Below are 21,664 nucleotides of genomic sequence, written 5' to 3'. Positions count from 1 at the left end.
GAGTACACTATCCTCTGCCATCTGATGAGCACATTTCTTAGCATTATTTCTAGTCCATATTTTATTTTTCTGACAATATGTATGGCCGAAATCTCTAACTCTTTTTGAAAGGTATACCGCCTAGCTGTGTCTGGCAGCAAAACGGTCTAAGGGACATATTTACGAGCCCTCTTACACCATGCATCATGGTGCAAGAGCGACGCAATGAAAAATTTGACTTATATCCCACGCAAGGCCACCTTGTGTGGCATAATTAATCTTGAGCAATGTTATGCAGTGCAAATTACTCTGCGCCAGGGAGGCCTTTCCATGGGTGATGCGTGGGGGTTCCCACGCAACATCCTTGTATTCTGAGACATTCCTGGATTTACAAGAACTTGTAAACATGGAAATGTGCCAAAAAGATTTGCCTCCCCAGGAAAAGCGTAACAAGGAGAAATATCTTCATTTCTCCTATTTTTTCCCTCTTTCTACGCGTGCTGCATTCTGCAGCACACAAACCTTCCTGCACAAAAGCAATCCTTCATGCAAAGCAGGTACCCTTGCACCATTGTGCAAGGGTGCCTGCTTTGGCACTAGGCAGCCAATTGTGCGCCAGCGCAGGGGAAAGGACAGGAATGTGCTGCGTTGCCTTAAAATACAGCGCATTCCTGTCCTTTCCCAGTGACGCAGCGCAGCAAGGCCATTTGCTGCGCTGCACCACTTTTTCATAAATACAGCCCCAAGTCTAAATATGATGGGTATGCATAAGTTAGGGGATTTCTTTTAATTTATCTGAAAACTTTATAAAATGTTTTTCTTTGAAGTCTTCCAGACCACACATCCTGTGTAACAGTGGCTGTGTCAATGCACTTCTCCACACTTCTGAACTATTTGACTAGGTTCATTAAAGTGTACGTAGAGAAGGCCAAATATCGTAAGTCTGAACCTACAAATCTACAAAGATCTTCAAAAGCATTCCTGGGGCAGCCTTACGTAGCCAGGCTTACTCCTGGAAAACCTTTGTAAATTCCATTTTTGCATAAACAAATTTAAACTTGTATTTTTGCTCCCGCAAAATCTGCGGAACAAGTGCAAATGCTCCTACTTTTTTCCCTACTGAAACCCCTCTTCCCTGTACCCCTACTAATTTTGGGAGTGTCCCAACACCTTTCCCACCCTGAAAAGGGATCTTCTCTTGCCAGGAATAACTTTTAAAGTTTTTCCAATATATGAAAACGCCAGCGCGTAGTGTAGTGTTCAGAAATATGCTGCTTTCTGGGTAAACACAAACTCAAAAATGTTCCAGGCCTGGACGGCTTCACACCCAAACAAATAATTGTTCAGTAAATGCCTTTGTTAGTGCAAAACCAACTTTTATGAATGTGTGGTTTTGCCTTCATAACAAAGCTGCTTACCCACCAGTTAGTGTCGACTTACACACACAAATAGAATCGTTTTGTGAATCGGGTCATCCATGCAGTAAAGTGTCGTAAAGGTATTGCACGTTTGTGATAGGGTGACCAACTGGCATTGGTGCAAATTCAGGACGGTGAGTGTAAAAATTCAGGACAAAGGGTCAAAATTCAGGACCCAAATTCAGGACAGGAGGTCAAAATTCAGGACAAAACTTCAGGACAATTGGATAAGTTTTACAGACACATCAGAGGTCGCGCAATTGTATTTAAGTAAGCCCAGTCATATCTTGACACATTCAGCCATTTGCAAACCTATCCATCATGTATTTTATAACACTAGAACAGGGTATAGGGTGAGACACTTAACTGCACTCAATCTAATGAATCTTGGTCACGTTATATCTGGGGGTGCCAAGAACCTGAAGCCATATACCCCTAGGCCTCCAGAATCAGTGCCAAGGCACTGTACACAATTCAAAGAAATAGTTCGGCACACCATAAAATGTTCAATGAGCAATATCAGAGAGGTCAAAAAATATATCAGTAAGCCATTATGTATTCTTTTCTTTCTTTCCAGCGCAAAGGGATATCAAGTACGCATCCGTGGTTCCACTTTACGAGACAACACCCGAGGAGACAACACGCAAGACCAACCTGGCGAAGGTGAACACTTTCATCACCTGTGCGGATGCGTACTTGATATCCCTTTGCGCTGGAACATATTCATCTTTCAAAAACCCGATCAATCTACCACAAAAATAAAAGGATAGTTGCCATCCCAGCATCTGGAGACGGGTGCCATCATAATAGCTGGAGAAATTTGTTCCAACTGATAAAATCCAGAATATTATACTACATCTCATCAATTCGCCCTTAAGAAGTCCTTTGGACGAAACGCGTTGGCTACTTTGTGAAGATTGAAAATAAAGAAAGAAAAGAATAAATAATGGCTTACTGATATATTTTTTGACCTCTCTGATATTGCTCATTGAACATTTTATGGTGTGCCGAACTATTTCTTTGAACTATCCATCATGTATCCTTCCATCTTTCATTTCACTCATCCATCCCTTCATCCATCCTTTCACTCATCCATCCATTAGCCATCCATCCGCCCTTTCACCCTATCCATCTGTACACTCAGTCTTTCACTCTTCTACCCATCCATCCATTCACTCATCCATCCAGCGATTTACCCTTTCACCTTTCCAGCCATCCTTTCACCTACTCATCCATCCACCCAGTCACTGATCCTTCCACCCATCCACCCTTTCAGTCATCCATCATCCTCCCTTACTCTCTCTCCATCGACTCTTTCACTTAGCAATCCTTCCATCCATCCACCCACCCTTCTTTCCATCCATCCATCCATCCACCCACCCGCCCATCCATCCATCTACTCATCCGCTCATGAATCCATCCATTGAACCTATCACTCATTCATCCTTTCTCTCATTCATCCTTTCTCTCATCCATTTATCCTTTCACTCCTTCACTGGTCTATTCATCATTTTGTCCATCTACCTTCCCTTTCACTCACTCATCCATCCTTAGATCCACCCTTTCACTTATCCGTCCTTCCATTCGCCCTTGCACCTATCAATTCATCAATCCATCCATCATTTCACTCATCCATCCACCCACTCACTCATCATCCACCTTTTCACTCATCCATCCACCCTTTTACCCATCCAGCTACCCTTCCACCCATGCATCCAGCTATTTCCGTTTTCTCTCTTCCATCCTTCCACTCATCCATCAATCCATCCATCCCCTCCCATTATCCATCTATTCAATCTTTCATTCGTCCATTCCCCCTTCACTAATTCATCCAGCATCCCTTCACTTACTCACTCGCCCACCTTTTCATATTAATTTTGAGCTGAGCCTTTTTGAAAAGAGGCCCATCAAGAACTTCACCCTCGCTGCAGGAGACATTCCAGGACTGGGACAGAAGCCACCCAGGGCAGAGACAGGATCCACTACAGGAGGGGACAGGAGCCATCACAGGCGGGGGGCGGGGGGCAGGAGCCACCAGATGGGGGGACAAGAGCCATCACTGGAGGGGGAACCGGATCCACCAGGGTGGACACATGGGTGGGTATGCAGTATTCTAGTATCATCTTGGTCTCTTCCAGGGTGGGGGAGGGTTCCTTACCCCCTCCTGGATAAGACAACGAGAAGACAGGCTCTGTTTCCAAAATGTTAGTTTTGACCCCCTCCCCCCACTCTGATGTACAGTACTTACAGGAGATGCTCCAAGAGAACTGATTTAACTGATTGTCCTCCATACTTTGTTAATCAGTGTGAGTGTGATTGTACTATTTCTCTATTGTATTACAATATAGACTGCATGTTTGAAGAATCGAGGTTTGTTTACAATTTAGTGACAGTAATTAAGTTCTGTGAAGAGAACCATGTGCTGCCTCGGTGTAATCAGGGCCGGTTCTAGGATATTTGGAACCATGGGCCGAAAGGGAATGTCTCACACCAATTGAAAATACAAGACGCATTCAGTGCTGTTTGCATCTGAATCGATGCCCCTGCTCCTGAAGTTGCCGCCCCTCCCTCTCAGTCACCTTCAAGCACCTCTTAACAGCTCATCAAGGGCTGAAGGTGTGAGGGTTGCTGTGCCTCGCCAATGCTGATGGGTATCTGAGCCTTTGTACTGCCTCTGAGTCTGTTACAACGACCTCAACAGCATCGCAGTCAAGAAGGGAGGTGGGGGCCAGCTGTGTCGGTTCTGCGACCAGTTAAAATTACGGACAAATGGCGTCCGTTAAACAATCCTTCACGGACAACGGACAGACGGCCGAAATTACGGACTGTCCGTGAAATCTACGGACGGTTGGTCACCGTAGTTTGTGACTAGCCAAAAGGGGCGTGGCGTCCATTCGTTCATCGGGTGCAGTGGCACCGAGTCCATCTGAACCCTGAATAACGCTGTATTTTATCATTCAAACGGCAGCTAGAAGGGCCGATTCCTTCCTTGGAGTCGGGCCCATGACACACTGGCTACGCTACTGATACCAAAACTTAGTATCCATGTGAAACACCCACTAGGTGTTGTAACTGTGAGAGTGCGTCATTAATTAGATCAAAAGCATGGGTTCCTCTGACTGTGAATCTGACACAGAGCCCACCATCAATCAGCCTGCTTCACCCCGCAGAGTTCGGTCCCCGAGAACTGTGTACAGGTTTCCCCCGTGACAACACCACGGGAAGTGTCAGAAGACAGCTACCTCCTATTCCTGTGTTGAATGATACTCCACCAGTCTTCACCAGAAGAGAAGGGTGTTGAGACTTTCTACTTCTGTGACTAACCAATTGTAATTGCTATTATAGCGTTGTATGTACTCTCTTATCCAACCCCATTAATTCTCATTCTCATTCTCTCTCTCTCTCTCTGCCTCTCTCTCTCTCCCCCCCCCCCCCTCCCCCTCTCTCCCTCTCTCTTTCTCCATTTCTGTCTCTGTTCCTTCGGGGGAAGATGTGTTAGGTTCTATAGTTGTGTCTATTCGTTGCCATGTATGTCCCTTCGCGGACACCGTCCTGCCCGCTCCCTCATCAGCTGCTAACGTCACCTTGGAGGACAGTTGATGACCCGACGCGCGGCGCATTCCCGAGCGCCACTCGAGCCTGTGTTGGTGTATTGAATAAAGAACTCGCTTACTCCATTCCCGCCTGCATGAGTTTTTTACAACGTCATAGAACTTCCTCAGTTGTACCTCTTAAAAATTAAATTAAATGATTGCGAATTGAGCTGTTGTGAACTAAGGGCAGAAACACGGCGCGAGGGCACGATAGCTTGATCGCTCACTTCCCCAATGATTCATTCAGCTCACAAAAACACGTAACTTCCTCTTTCTGCTGCAGTCTGTTATTCGTTCTGGGCAAACATGGCACGATTAGAGAAAATCCCGTCTAAAAACACCCTGGTAACCGAAAGAAATAGTGGGTGAGCACCTGGTGGGTGCCCAGATGACGAAAATACTAATCGCAGAGCCAGTAAGACTATTTGATTTTGCAGCAGCAGCGTTTTCCGCCTAATTATGGATCAGCTGCGCCTGCCACATAATCCACCATCTGGTGTACAATCTGCAGATTTTAATTTAAAAAATGTTAGTTTCTCGCTCAAACGGACCAAGTGTTACTAAACATGCAGCAACACATATTGCTACACAGTGAAAGGCCTTTCGCACAGTTTACTTGGTCACTTTTCTGTTGCTTTTTTCTGTATTTGGGTGTCAAACTGGTATTAATGAGGAGAAACGTCTGCCTAGACAGTGTCAAAATAATGTGGTAATGCTACTTCAGTGTGTCGCATTATGCTGCATAATTTGCATTTTCCTGCCGCATAAATAATGTAGTAAATCCTGCCTCATTATTTCGTCCTTCCCTGATGCATAATTCTAGTTGCCATGGCTTGAAGGCCATTTTCATAGTGAAAATGTTGTATGTAGATGCACTAACAGAAATTAACAACACTGCAACCTGAATGCCATTAAGGCACTCTCAAGCCAAGCACATAATCCGTTTCTTATACAGGAACTGAGTCTCTTATAGGGGTGGGCGGCCAGCTACGCTCCGTGCACGGAGTGTGCGTAGTGCCGCCTACTCCGCATTTTGCGGAGCGGGCGTAGCCAGGCGGCACTACGCACGCTCCGCAGACGGAGCGTAGCTGGCCTCCACCCGCCTCCCTCCCGCCCTCCCTAAATACTTTAAATTAAAGGAATCAAATAATTTAAAACGTACTTACCTTGCCCGCCGCTGCCCGCCGCGTCCCCGGGGCTCGTTATCTTCCGTCTTCCGTCTTCTTTACTAATGCGCATGCGCGGGCGGCCGCGCATGCGCATTTTCTCGTGAGAAATGCGCATGCGCGGCCGCCCGCGCATGCGCATTAGTAAAGAAGACGGAAGACAAAAGATAGCGAGCCCCGGGGACGCGGCGGGCAGCGGCGGGCAAGGTAAGTGTGTTTTAAATTATTTGACTCCTTTAATTTAAAGTATTTAGGGAGGGCGGGAGGGCGGGAGGGAGGCGGGTGGCGGGGCTGGTGGCCAGTGGTGTTTGCGGAGTGGGGCTACGCGGAGTGCGGAGGTGGGCGTAGTTTCTCGCCCACTTCGCGTAGCTCCGCGAAGCCCCACTCCGCCAACTCCGCCCAGGGTTAGTCTCGTATTTCATACATTGCTAAGAATTTTTTTTTGTAGAGGGAGATGTGAAGAACATGGAATAAATCATTCCTTAATTTGTAGTGAAATCCTGCAATTGGAATTAGACACCAACAATCCTGTATTCCGAATCGACAACCTATACGCATCGCGGGGCATATTATCAAGGCAGGAAACTGCCGATAAAACTGCGATAATGGGTTTGATAATACGCCCTTGTCAATTCCCATAGAAGCCCATGTTCTGATGTTAACATGGGCTTCTATGGAAATTAACAAGGGCATATTATCAAGCCCATTATCGCTGTTTTATCAGCAGTTTCCTGCCGATAAAACAGCGATAATTTTAACACCGGTACTTGATAATATGCCCCCACGTCCCGCTCCTAGTTGAAGCCTGACTATCCCTTTTTTTACACATAGCGTAGGTGCAAAATTAGTTGATTAGGTCATCCTGAAACTGAACATGCCTACAGCCCACTCTCTGTAAAGCAGAATACACACATGTCCGACCATGCATGAAATTGTAGTATCTTTTACAACATTATTGATTTACTTTTTTAGGTGGATGGTCTGGTGTGACTCGCTCCCTTCTGACGCAAAGTCTTATGGTCACACTTTGCTTCATGCTTTAATATAGTGTTCCAACCCACTGCTGAGGGCTATACCGGTTGTTAAAGGCTCTAAACCAGATGTATAAGCCAGAGTCGTTTTAAGGCATGGACAAAGTGGGCTCTGGCCCAGGGCCCCAGCCTTTTAGGGGGCCACCTGATAGAGCCAGATCTGTTCTTGTCCTGATGACCTTGCATTTCTAATGGACAATATGTTGTAAAAAGCATTTCCCTTTAAATAATTTTTAATGTGGATAATATGTGAGAGTCTATTTCAGACATTTTGCAGACACAAGTTTTGTTTATGTTTCATGCAACATCCATAATAAACGTTTCTCTTAGATCAATACTGGACCTGACTTATGAGTAAGGGGAGGGGGGTCACAGAGATTTTTTTTAGTAATATTGGTGAGCTGCTACTGTGCTACAATACTGACGGAACACATCACTATTCCTGAATATTAGATGTAAATACATTTAGAATTTGGACAAATGTGCATGTGCAGTGCACTGTCAGTGACCTGGCTAAAGAGTAATGAAAGGGCTGAAATTAAATCGTAAAATCAAAGTGTTCCGAGCAGGGCCCCCAACATACGTTTGGGCCAGGGCCCCCAAAATCCTTAAAACGTCCCTGATATAATAAGCCTATCCAAAGGCGAGGACCTATAATGAGGGAGTGGGCCTTTAACAAAAGGCGGAGCCCAAGGCTGTGTGCGGCTATATTGCCATTATAACATTCCACACACTGAGGATAGAATGTGCTAAAAAAATGGAGAAACACAAAGACAAACATTGGAATGTTGGGGCAGGAGGCCTGTGCCAGCTATTATTAGCTCTGAGCTAATCCATTGTCTTCAGACTTTGTGTTCTAATGTTTCAAATTTGTTTATTTGTGTTTTTACATTATATGTACCACACCATGGAGAACCAGAAGGGTGCTTTACATAAACAGATAGGTGAACACTGATGTCAGCTCCCAAAATGTATATACAACAAGTGAAACATAGCGACAATGCTTAGAAAACAACTTTGAGCAGGACACTGTAACAATAGCAAGATAGCAAACGTGTACAAAAGCAGTAACAAGTCCAGGAAGAGGAACAGTGTTGGTTCATATTTCCGCAGGGTTAAGTAGGTTGTGTCAACCGACTTTACCGCAGGGTTAAAGAAAGAGTTAAAAGGTTTAACCTGGCAAGACATCCTTCAAGGAATTAGTAGTGTAAATGTAGTTGAAGTAGTAGGAATGTAGATGGATTCTGAATACTCCTTAGGTGGAATTTGTTCTTATTGGAGGAAGGGAGTTGAATTCCGTACCTCGGGTCCACTCCCTGAGAAGGCTTGCATGAGGGTTTTCTTTTATTTTTGATGGAAGAGGTTTCGAGAAGGAGGTTGTCTGAGCACCGAGGGAATGGAATCTGACTTAGAAGGTGACTGTCGGTCGGGTATTCCACAATGTAAAGTTTTATGTACTATATAGGCCGGTGATACTGAAAGTATGGCCCATGGGTCGCATGCGGCCCTCCTGACCTTTACATGTGGCCACCTGGGCAGCAGCAGCACTGGGCTGCTGTTTACTCTACTCAGCACTAACATGGAACAAATGTTAAATATACAGCAATCACTTACATAAAGATGAATTACAGTTAGGGAAAGGAAGTAATTAGGCCCCTAACTTTAGGAAGACCTTCATTTTTAAAGACAGCCACTAAATATACATGCTTTGCTTCCCCTACACCCACTTTACACCCCTGCTGGCATCAGTAACACCATAGACCAAACTTTACGCCTCCGGGAAAATGTTTGTGAGTACCCATGATATAGGTCAACTTAAACAGGCTCATGGTTTCAATGGATGCCACATTTGAGTGCCTAATCTGGTGTGACCTCATGGATGTCAGATTTAATCCCTCTGATTTGATACAATCGATCTTGTCTAGGTAATTGGTGTGAGCATTCAGGTTTAGAGATTTCTCCAGCGTAAATCACAGAGTCTTGGTACAATCATTGAGGGGTGGTTTACAATTAAACATGCGGGGTGCGTCACACCAGGTTTGTGATGGAATGGGATAAGCAGACAGACAGTATCATAAGTAAGCGGTTTTAGCAGGATTCAGTTTTAGATATTGAATTATCATCCAAGATTGGAAATTAGTAAGTATCTGATCCAAGGATGGTATGTCTTGAGGGGAATCAACATTCAGATAAAGTTAGGTGTCATCAGCGTAGTGGTGGTAGGAGTTGCTGGAGAGTTTTGGAAGTGCACCTAGAAGATCTCTATGTAGGTTAGAGTGGGATATAAGACAGGGCCATGCGGGAGCCAAGTGGAAGAAAGGAGGCATTAGAAAGAGAACTGGATATTTATTTGTATTGGGAGATGCTATTCAGATAGAAGGAGGACCAACTATGAAATGTTCCACTAAATGCCACTTATATTTCCAGAGTTTTTAGGAGAGAGAAGTGATTAACCATTTCGAACACTGCTTACAGCTCAAGAAGAATAAGAAGACAAGAGCTGCCTTTGTCAAGGACACTTTTAGTTGGGCTTCCACATCCCATTTTAAGACTTTGGCGAGGAAGAATAGGTCAGACATACAGCGGACGTATGAATTTTTTAAGATCTTCCAGAGCTGTGTCTATTTTTAGGTATCACCTTAAATGTTTAACCAGCCTCATGCATTCCAAAATATTCATAAATAAATATTCATACATAAAGGGGGTTTGAGTAAGCCTTCCTTATCCACTGGTCAGTTAAATTGTCATTCACAAACTGAAGAAGGTTGCTTTTGCTTTAACGACGAGGCTGCTGATTTGTTTAGATGCATATGAAGTATTTCAAGATCCTTCTGGGAGGAATTTTACCACAAGATGGTTTCAGTGGATCAGATAGATTTTCTTTCCTTATAAAGTTCTATTCCAAAGTGTAGCACTTGTATAATTGTTATTTTTGTGTGTTTGTCTTCTCCTTTTGAGTGTTTCCGGACAACCAATGATCTCAACCATATCCTATTGTAGTTGCTCCTGAGCTTTTCTGTGGTATTTTGAAAGTCTGAGGAGATCCATGCTGCAAAAGTGGGTACACCAATATCCTCGTAGTCAGTGTCCCATTGTTTGAGTTTTATTAATTGACAGGTGGTCACTGCTGTTTTTTGCAGAGAAGCAAGTAGAATAAGACAATGAAATGATACAACCAATCCATTGGTGTTTTAGGTAGATTTAAGATGGATAACTTGTTGGTGCGTGTCCATTGAAGATCGATCAAAGTATCCTAATATGTAATTGGGTGAAGAGTTGGAACTATCAACAAGCTCAATTGATTATTCAGTAAATAAGAGTTTATCCATGGAGGTGGATTGTTTATGATGTGAAATTTGATATATTTCGAATCAGGCAGCAGACACGCTGAAGTATTATGGACTCTTTTGCTGGAGTTTGTGGAATTTGTGGGGGTATTTAGAGAGCGCAGCGTTCGCTCCGGATGGAGCATCTTGGTGCTGAATTTCCAGTTTAGAGGATCGAAGACACATCACAGAAGCTGTGGGAGTTAGATGGCTGCCTTGATGTAGTCATCAGGAAGGTTAAAAATCCAAGTTTTTAGCATTTTAGTAGTTAAACTACAGTGAACTAGTAAGACTGAGGAGAAAGGTAGAGGTATGATGTGAGATTTCATAGATGTTGTAGGGCATGTGCATTGGAGTGAATTTGTATATATGTTGGATTTACATTGGGATCTGATCATTTAAATTGACGCTGGAGGAAGTAGGTAGGACGATAGTTTTCCTAAAGTTAAAAGGCATTTGAAGTGTAAGTTGAAGAGTTGCAAACTGTTGTCAGATGTTTGCATCATAACTTTATTGGTATTGCAAAGAGAGATAATCATTTCTGCCTTGTAAAGGGTGATGCTAAAATGAGTGAGCGTATTCGAAATATTGTCCAACATAAGTATTGCGCTCTAAACATTATTTACAAAAGAAATTCCGATTGAAATTAATAATACAAAATCTAGGCTCAGTGGGACTATATTTTTTGTGAACAATATTTAGCACGCAATATTTATGTCCGACAATACTTCTTTATTAACTAGTCTAACATACAACTGTCAAGATGATGATGTTTCTGCCATATGGAATTTTGAAGATCTGAGAAGCCTGTCAGGCATGTGAAAAGACTTTGGCGCAGAGAGATATTATGGGCAAAAAATAAAAAGGTCAATTTTGAATTTCCCTTTTTGTGTGTGGTGATAATGGGCAACAATGAGTTTGTCCCAGTGTTCCCTCAGAGTTCTATATTTGAAGTTCTTTGTAACATTCAAGCAGGGAGGGTGATTTTGAACAAATAGGCAAGACTACTTCTCACTAGGCCGAGCTGGTATTCTCTCATCAAGGACCTCTCACCTTCTTCAGAAGCCCTTCCACTTGCCTTAGACATTCCTAATCTTTTCCCCTCCAGTTAAGATGGGCAACTAACATTTCTAGATTGGGTGATATTGAAAGCTCTTTCTGTGAGCCAGAATCTAGCTCAGAAGAAATTTGATATTAGCTTGAATCCTGCCATATTGCTATCCTTCTAAAGTTGATCAAATGTGTTTGGTAATAGTAGTTCTTATTATTTATGGGAAACAGGCACTAAGTGTTTTATTCTCCTATGTTCACAAGCTCTTTTCCATGCCACCTTACATCCATATTACTCCATATCTTCAAGCAGTAAGATCGCCTTCCACTCTCTTCTGGTATAGCTCCCAGCACGGTATGGACATCCTTCTTTTCATCTATCTTTCTTGCAGAAAGCCTTTCAATTATTTCTTAATAGGTCATTTGCCCAGAATCTGTTGTCTACTTCCCCTTTGTGTACATCCTTCTTATCTTTCAGACAAAGGTTTCCTTCTTTTGCCACTGCCGCTACGGTCAGTCCAAAATGAACCTTTTCCTTTGTATGCCTTTAGAATTCATTCCTGCTTCGTCAGGACCAAATGTGCACCTATGGCATGTTCGATCTTTGCTCTGTAAAGGTGACTACATGTCATCCATCGATAGAATCCTGTTTGGTTCCCTAGCTGACAAGCTTCCATCCAGCCCAGAAGCTCCTTTGCTCATAAACTTTCTTACTCATGGTCTTCACTGATGATCTTCTTCTAATAGCTTTGATCAGGTTGAATTATTTTCCCGATCACATAAATCTTCCTTACGGTTTCATGTGATCGGATTCACTTATCCTTCCCTGTCTTTGTGTGATAGTGAAAATATGGACCCTTCTGTATCAACACATTTCCCTATAGGCACGGAATCAATGTCTGCGAGGCAATGCTATCACTGTACTGTATGTATATATGAAAACTTGCTAATAAAAAATTGTTGAAATTCAAAAAACAAAAAAAAACAGTTTAATACATTTGGATGGTGGTGCAATGCTTCATGCCTTGATGAAGTTAATAACATTACCTACAGCCACAATCACCTCATGGTTTTGCGTAAGACTTAGAGACCGATTCACAAACTGCAATTTGTAGTACATAAAGTAGTACTCCATTGTTATGTATTTGGTTTGATCCATGTGCTAATGCCCAGCAGGGTGACCCTGCACACTGCATGGCAGTGGTCTTGCCCAGGGTACGTCAGCAGAGGATACATATAAAGGGTGCACGACGTGCAGAATTTAGACTGGAATGCAGAGTGTATGCACACTACCAACTCATGTGTCCATATTTCTATTACTGAGTGGCCTGGTAGCACTACACAACACTGAAGTAGCACTATTAAATCACTACAAAATGCAGTTCACAGACCTAAAGCTGGGAATCTCCTCGTGCACTTCTCTTATCTTTCTGTACAGATATTTCCGCCAAATGTGAGGAGGTCTCTGCACACGTTGGTATATGTTGATTAGTAAATGCTAGAAGAACAAGAGGGAAACACTGGAAAATGGGGGATAATTACTACAAACTTGGTGGGGTTTATAGAAATGTCAGGAAGGGGTTAGGGAAAGACATGCAAATATTAAAACACACACACAAAAGAGTAAGACCAGTGCAATTCACAAAATACAGTTCTAATTCTCCTACATCTCTATTAGTGACACAACAGGCTCCGTTTCGCGCCAGGATACTCCCGAGTAGTTGTGCGCGTTATAAGTCTCTTATAACATAACATAACATAACATAACATAACAATATACTTCGGCCAAGCCTTGCAATGAGTTAAGTACCACATATTGCAATCACTGGTTCTGTGACATTTTCGTAGAAACAATGGAGGCAGAGATTAACACTATGGACAAATAGGAAAAGTAAAGGTACATCTTTTTAAGGCAGAGAGTTTTTAATGTTCTTTTGTTTAGGTATATTTATTAACATGTATAACTGAGAATGTTTTTTCGAAAAAGAATTACAACAATGTCCCCACCACATGGAACACACCTGTTAATGCAAGGAGAAGGAGTGATGACCCAGGACTCTACCAATCCTCTACAGGTAAAACTTGTTACAACCCCAATAAATCACATGCAGGCAGACCACAAAACAAATAACTCATAGCCCATATATGTTTTGGGTTCAATTTGCCTGTGAATGTCTTTGTAGCTTGCTCTTTTTTTTGTGGAATAATTATTTGAGGTGGAGAGAGGGTTTACTTGCAAAGGATCAACATCTTTGGCATGTACAGGGAAGCAATCATTGTCAGATACTGCTTCTCAAAAAAAGTGATACATGAAGTGATCCTTGACATGATTGCAAGCTGAGGGTAGGAGCTTGAGTCACCCACAGTCTGCTCCCAGGCTCTTCCAAACCATATCAAAATACTTGCTGCACTCCATTTCATAGCCACTGGGTCTTTCCAGAAGGTCACGTCTGACAATGTATGTGTCTCACCGGGAAGCCAATCTCAAAGGCTGTATCAGATACTGAGATGCCTCACTAGAAGAGTGCATCAGTTTGTCGCCATGCCTCAGTCACTTGAAGAAAAGCAAGGTTGGCAAGGGAATTTTATGCCTTTACCCACCTACTTCATGTATTGGATGCCACTGATTGTTTCCAAGTGATACTTCAGCCACCTCACCTAGCGTAACACCTTTCCCACAACAGACACTGATGGCACTAAATTAATGTTCAAACTGTCTGTGATGCCAGAGTCTGCTTCACTGATGTGTGCACTGTCTTCCCTGGAAGTACACATAACAGCTATATCTTCCTTCAGTCACCTCACGCATGTTGGTTGGACGCTTAGAATTCTGGTCACATGGGGCTCATAGCTACGTTATAACATCTCACACTGGGGCAGCAAGTGCATCTGTGGATGGCATCTCAAAGATACCCACTCATTATTCACTACAATACTACAGAAACACACTACCTTAACAGTCACAACATGGATGTACACACAATGTGATACATTTCTAATTGAACCGGATCTTAGAAAATAGCACGTCTTTATTGCAGGTGATGTTGGGCACGCTCTCTCTCAGTATCTCTTCACACCCTTCGGATCTACAGCCACACTACCTCGACAGAGGTACAGCAGGGCACACACCTATACATAATTGAACGCACTTTTGATATTCTTAACCCATTTGCTGCTTCTTTCGGCCAAAGACTGTCGTGAGCACTACCTCGGTAGTGCTGCGCATGGCCGTTGGCCGACGCGGCCCCGCCCGCTTAATAGAACGTTCCGCACTGGCACGGAACGTTCGAAGCAGCAAACGAGTTAAGTCACACTTCAGATGTTTTTACTCTACGAGGGCAGCTGCTGTGCCCAAAGAAGCGCTGGATAACGACAGTAGTAGACTGTTGTGTGTTGCACAAAATTACCATGCGACGGGGCTTACATATAGACGCCATCCTTGATCTACAGACACATATAGGTTTCTCTGGCAAGCCACAGAACAGAGGTCAGGGTCTGCAAATGCCTAATTTTTCATGAGCTTCTAATTTGATTGCTGTATTATTGTAGTTGGGCAGTGTCTTGTGACTGATGATTGGTAGACATTGCCCACCTGTTCCATCCTCAGACAATAGTGTCTCACTACTATAATGTTACAATCAACATGCTATGCTGTTTTAATAATTCACTTACACTTCATGTTCACACTCATTCTATCAATTTTGTACACTGAAATAAAATCTTTTACATAGTTTATACAAGCACTTGTTTAAACCTTAAATTGTTGCTTCACAACTTAATCATAAAACTCCCTGTAATATTTATCCTCTTCGGATCCCCCTATGTTTTCCGCATCCTTTGTATGCGGAGTAGTGATGTCTGCATGTGGGGTGGAGATCTCCATTCTTGGGGTGGAATATCTGCCTACTGAAACTCCCTACAAGAAAAGGAAGACAGGCACTTTCTTGTCATTTTGAGCCTTCCTCTCACCACAAACCCATCGTCCTCCAACCTTCTGCTCTTTAGAGAATCCAAACCCCCAACATGGTTGAACAACAAGAGGATAGGACCCGCAGCTTCATAACATGAAGATTTAAAAATCATTTGCTGATGGGTCTGCCAGAATTCCCCTGAGCTCTATGGGGGTCCAAAGGCCCCGCTGAGCATTTACCCTGGGACCATATTTGGCAAGACATCGGCCCATGCTGCAGTGCAGTGGTGTCCGCACCGGCAGACATAAGGAGGGCCACAAGCATTAGGAGGACGTTCAATGCTGGGCCATATAAATGCCCAGGATGTGCTTGTTTGTCCTCCCAGGCAACTTCATGGCACCCCTGAATGACACCACCGCACAGGAGCTTGTGTGAACAGCCAGGCCAACCCTGCATGCTCAGCTGGAAGCTTTCGAGCAGCAGAGAGGTGGGAAGTGTAGTATTTGTATCATTATATAAGTGCATATGTGTCTTGAATGTGTTGTTAAGTCAATTTCAATTTCGATTTCAAAAAGCTTTATTCCGGTCATTAAAAATAACCATAAAAGCAGGTACATACATCATCATAATAAAATTCATTAATTACATTCATAATTAAAAATAGTAACAACAAAGTGCATCAGTTAATAAGGGGTGGGATTAAATCATGCTTTTCCTTGCTTCAATGGATTTGAGCAGAAACGTTGCAGTAAAGAAGTAAACATCAAATTCATTCATTGAGACAATTAGCCTCATAGCAGCATCAACTTTAAAAGTACGGTATTTTAAAAATAATGGTTTTAAAAAAGCTACACGGAAATTCTTATACAGTTCACAGACTAGGAGGAAGTGCAAGGTGCTTTGTTTGGTGTGACCATCACACGGACGGGGGGAGGTTGGATATTCTTTTATCTTAGGAAATGCAACCAGATGATGCGCGAGCCCAAATCTTACCCTGGTAAGGGCATATCTATGGGACGCTCTAGTGTTGTTAAGTCATGTCTCCAGTCTAATGCTTCCTTATAATTCCAATGTTGTCTGTACCATATGTTGTCTTGATAAACACATGGATTGAACGATTACTTATTATTTGCATGTTTTTGTTTACACAATCATTTATGTTCAAAAAGTAATACTATGTTGGAACTGCAGACCTTTATTGTGAGTTTAATATGGTGGGTACACATAAGATTATTTTCTACAGTTTTACACTGACTAGTGTTAGGTTTTAGTCTTGCTAACATTAAAAATGTATGGCTGACTTTGTGTAACTTTACCACATGCAAAGTTTTTTGTTATATTTAAACACCAATCCACATGCAAAGTTTTTTGTTTTATTTAAACACCAATCATCTGCAACAGTTTGTGTGGATCTAATGTTTTTTTATATTATTTATATTTATTGAATACATACATTCAAAACTGAGGAGACATTCTACCATTAAAGCATCTCTATGGCAAACAGCATGCGAGGGGGGCTGTTGCTTGAAAAAGATTACTTGCCTTGACCCAATCCTATATACGTAGCTCTAACCCAAAAAAAGTTATCCTGATTTGAATGCCTCGTTTGAATCTTTTTTAATTATGACTGTCTATTTTAAAAAAAAGTGAAAATAACTTTACGACTTTGACAAATGAAAATGTTATCTTATACATTACAGTGGCGAGGAGTATTTGAAGTCTTCACAATGTTAATCTTTCGCTTATTTATTATTGTAATTTCTATGAAAAGTATTTGTAAAAATATGAAATTATGAACATTTGCTATCAATATTTCTATATTTTGTCTTCATTCCTTTTCTGCGGATAGAGCTGATCAATGAGCATCAGAGCAGGACCCAGGGCAAAGAACAAGGCCCTACACTACGAAGCGGGCCCAAGATGTATAGACCATTAGTGAGGAGGAGGAACCTATTACTGGCAGGGAGACTGCGTTTGTCTGGAGACAAACTCACTCAACCACCCAAAGGCCATCAAGCCCACAGCGGGTGGAGAAGTTGGGCTCCACCAGACAGGAAAAGATGGACATTGGGACTTCTCCTAGCCTAGATCAAGATAACTCAGTGGAGTTCTAAGAGGTACCCCAGACATCATCTAACCCTGAACCCACACCCTTCTGAACTCCAGAAGTCGCCCTATGGACAGGGCCCCCAGCTGCACTCCCCGCTCAACCATATTCTCCTTCTACTCCAACCGCCTACACAGAACAGCAGCATCTGAGGACATCTTCACCCCTGTCATCACTGTGTTGCTCTCTCCCTTACACGTGATTATGTCACAGTGACGGCTTTGAAGGCCGTCATGAGGCCCATTGCAGGTGTTCAGTTAGAGGTCTCTTGGGGTGTGCAGGAGTTGATAAGTGAAGTGGAGGCACCCTGAGAGATGCTACTGACCATCATAGAAGTCTGTGTGACCTCCTGATCTTCTTGGTTGCAGGCCTTTCCCTCTACAACCCAACTCCCATCCTGTAGACCGTCTCCAAGTTCATCTGTGTTTTTCCCCTACTGTCACTGTGTCTCGCACCTCTGAGGTGGTGTCCAGCACTAACATGTTTGCGAAGAATATCAATGTTGCAGTGGTATAAAGTGAACTGGAGGACATGCAGAAACATTTGCACTAAAGCCAGAAACAGTTGTTTGATATCCCCATTGAGTTTGGGGGATTGTTTTTTAAACTATAATTAGTAATGTTGACTTTCATTAGAACATTTTACATTTTTAGGACTTTTCCCTATGTTTTTGTACTGCTTAGGTTGGTCCAGCTTTTTAACTGAGATATTATACTCTTATGTAAAGAAACGTGCTCCTTAACGTTTGCACACCTTTTTTCCAATGTGCCCACCCCCTCCAAGTTGAACTTTCCCGTCTGATAGAAGACACTACATATTTCCTTTTGCTCACTTCCAAGGACACTATACCTTATTTTGTATAAAGATTATAAAATCTAGATTATAAAAACTATATTTTCATTTAAGAATATGTAAATGTTAAGCAATTACATTTTGTTGATTTTGGATTAAGGTGTTGTTGATGAGCTATTATTCAATTTTCCAACCTCATAAGTTGTGTAAGCCTACCGATGCTGTTATAAAATTACTTTATACATTTTATTTTATTATTAACATTTAACATGGCAATAAACACTTAGGTAAAGTTTTATAATGTTTTATTTTTTTTAAGGTGATCACAGATGTTTTCATATCAAATGTAGGTTTTTAAATGGTGCATAGAACCTATGTATATTTGAGTGAGTGAGTTGCTAGGAGTGTACTGATTTGGTGAATGTTTTTATTTTTCCTGGAAGGAAGGTCATCCATGTCTTATGCAATACTGGTTGTGGTTCTGGTTGAGTCTGCTTGTGGTGGTTCTTGTGGTGATGCGTGTGGTGATACTTGTGGTTGTGATTGCAGCAGTGCTTTTAATTGTGCTAGTGGTGGTGTTTTTTTTGGGCGATTGTGGTTGAACAGATGGTGATAGGTTTGTGGATGTTGGAGGGGAATTCAAATCAAGGTTTGTGAGTGATGGGGGCCTCATAGTTTGTGGTGCTTCCACCGAAGCCTGTGCATGTTTTGGCCCTGCAGATTTACACTGTAATTTCGTTTTGTTTGCTTCTATAATAATCATGGTCTAGGAATGTTGCTAGTCACTCTCTTCCTTCAAACTACGAAGATGTGTACATGTGCGTCTGTGACATGTCTTGGTAATGTATTACAACATTATCCAAATACGGGTCTGCTTGTCAACCATCTTAGAGAGCCCTTTTAGGTGGTCCACAAGCTCATTCAGAGTCACCGCAATGTTACAAATATCTTCCTACAGAGTGGACTGCTGTACAAAACGCTAATCCTCCTAGTCGACAGGATTTGGCCATGTCAATCCTTCCCTCCCACATGTGAGGCCACCTGTCATGGCCAGCAAGTTGCCCTTTGTATAGAAATTTCTATCTGGCAGATTACTGGGTGGATATTGATGAAGTGGGTGGAGAGAATGTCCTCACCAGGGGTGTCCTCTCACTCAGATATATAAGAGTGAGAGAAGACAAGACATGGACCTCAATAGGAGGAATGTGCAGCGGAGTAAACGGAGGTACCTATAGGTTGAGGGCTGATAAAGGTAAGTCCTATTTAGCTAGGACAATCACATGTTGCTGTTTAGCTGGTGCCACGGGACTAGCAATCCTCAGGCGAGACATTGGAGAGAGACTACTGGCTGAGGTGATTTTGTAGTCTTTAACGACAAATGTAATCACAATAGTTGTCTCCACTTCAGTGAATTCCTTTTCCTCTTGAGTGTTGTGGTCCTCATCCCCCAGGCTTCATGTGGTTCCTGTAGGCTGCAGGGTCAAGCAGTCCAAGGGGAAGAGGGTAGGGCCTAAGGTGTGGGCTGCATTTATGTGATTTATAGTTAATGGATGTCAGGGGCAGTGGAATAGGAAACCACCCACTTAAGCAGGAGCTGCCACTGAGCCCTTTAGCTGATGAATGGCGCCCACTAAATATTCATTAGTTGTTAAGTCAATTTTTATTGTATAAAATTAATAACAATTATTACAAAATGCATTTGAATCATTGTTAACAATAGTAAGTAAATATTAACAATTAAATGAACAATTAAAATGAATAGTCCATACAAATAATTTGAGCTCATATATTTCAGTATGGTACTATGATTCCTTGTTCCGCTTGTTGTAGGAGTGATTGTACTGTCTTCATGTATTTAACCCCCCTACATGCCAACATAGGAGATGATCCATCTAACCATCGAATTACAGCTTGCCTGCATGTTCCGATGTTCAGTTTGTTAAAAATGGACTTTAAAAGCAGTCTCCTCAAATCCGTAAGTGCTGGGCAAGCACATAGTAAGTGGGTTAATGTTTCATTTTGATATCCACATAGGCGACAATTAGGGTCAGCGTGACTACCTTTCCAGGATGGCAGCAGGTCCTTTGAAAACTGTAGGCCCAGTCAATATTCTATGTATCTTTGTTTTAGTGGCCTACTAAAGTGACTTTCCAGATAAGTCTGTGACTTTACCCCGGAGTATGAGTTTATCACGGTCCACCCGTGTCGTCGTTATGCGGTAGTTGTTTTATCTTCCAGATAGGATTCCCATTTGACTGCATTATTTATAATTTTGTCGAAGCTATTTCTATCTGGCATCAAGTCCCATGTTGCTTCGATTCCTATACCATTCAAGGATTGGGACAAGAAATCTCCCCAACTGCTTGGCACATGCTGTTTCTGCTGGATGGTGATTTCTTTCCAACACAGGTTGTCCAGTGAGCCTTCTTCAGACATACGTATTTTATGACAGAGTTTCACAAAAGTTCCCATACTGCCAAACTTCTGATTCAGCAGGCCGAATTCCAAACGAACCTGCTCTGGTGATGCTGATTTTGGGAGGTTTAAAGCTGCCTTATATACCTTTGTTTGTAGGCAGTTTAACAGCCCCGCCTCTTTGCCACACCAGGTGACCAGTGCGTATGACAAGGTGGGTAGGGTTTGCGCTTTTATCACTTATATTCATTAGTTGTTTATTGACCTTTTCAGTCTGCAGGTCTGCAAAGTGCTTATAAATAAAACAGTTAAGTAGTCCCATGGCTGAGGGGTGCAGTAGATGCACAGCAAAGGAAATAGTGAATAAGTAATTATGAATATTGGAAAACACTAAAAGAGGGACAAATAGTAAAAAAAAGAGCATGTGAGAGTGTCCCGGGGTACCTGGGGACTCGGGGATCAAGCTATCCTCTTCTACCCTGACAGGTAACTCGAAGGAAGGAGAGGCAGAGAACTTATATAGACTTCTAAAAGAGGGTTTTATTTGGGTGTATGTCTTTCTTCTCCTGCTGGTGATGCGTTCTCTGGCGAACGCTGCGGGGTCATAAGCCGGGGTGCGGGGTGGATCCAGTTTGCCTTTAGAGATGGTTCCCCACGTTCTCACGTCCTCCGAGCCACGGGTCTGTTGTAGCCACGCTGCTCCTGTGGGAACGTGGCGGGCGGTTTGCAGTTCCGTTGGCCTCCTGGCTTCTCCTTCGCTCTCCTCGGGTTGTTATCCTCCGACTCCTCGTGGTCACTGCTCACACGTTCCTCTCCGCCTCGGCTTGCTTCTCGGGAAACGCTGTCCGTCGCTTCCTTGATCCGGGCTCCTTTTGA

This window comes from Lissotriton vulgaris, chromosome 12, assembly GCF_964263255.1.
Source record: "Lissotriton vulgaris chromosome 12, aLisVul1.2, whole genome shotgun sequence".
Lineage (NCBI taxonomy): Eukaryota > Metazoa > Chordata > Amphibia > Caudata > Salamandridae > Lissotriton > Lissotriton vulgaris.
This window is presented reverse-complemented; position numbering follows the sequence as displayed.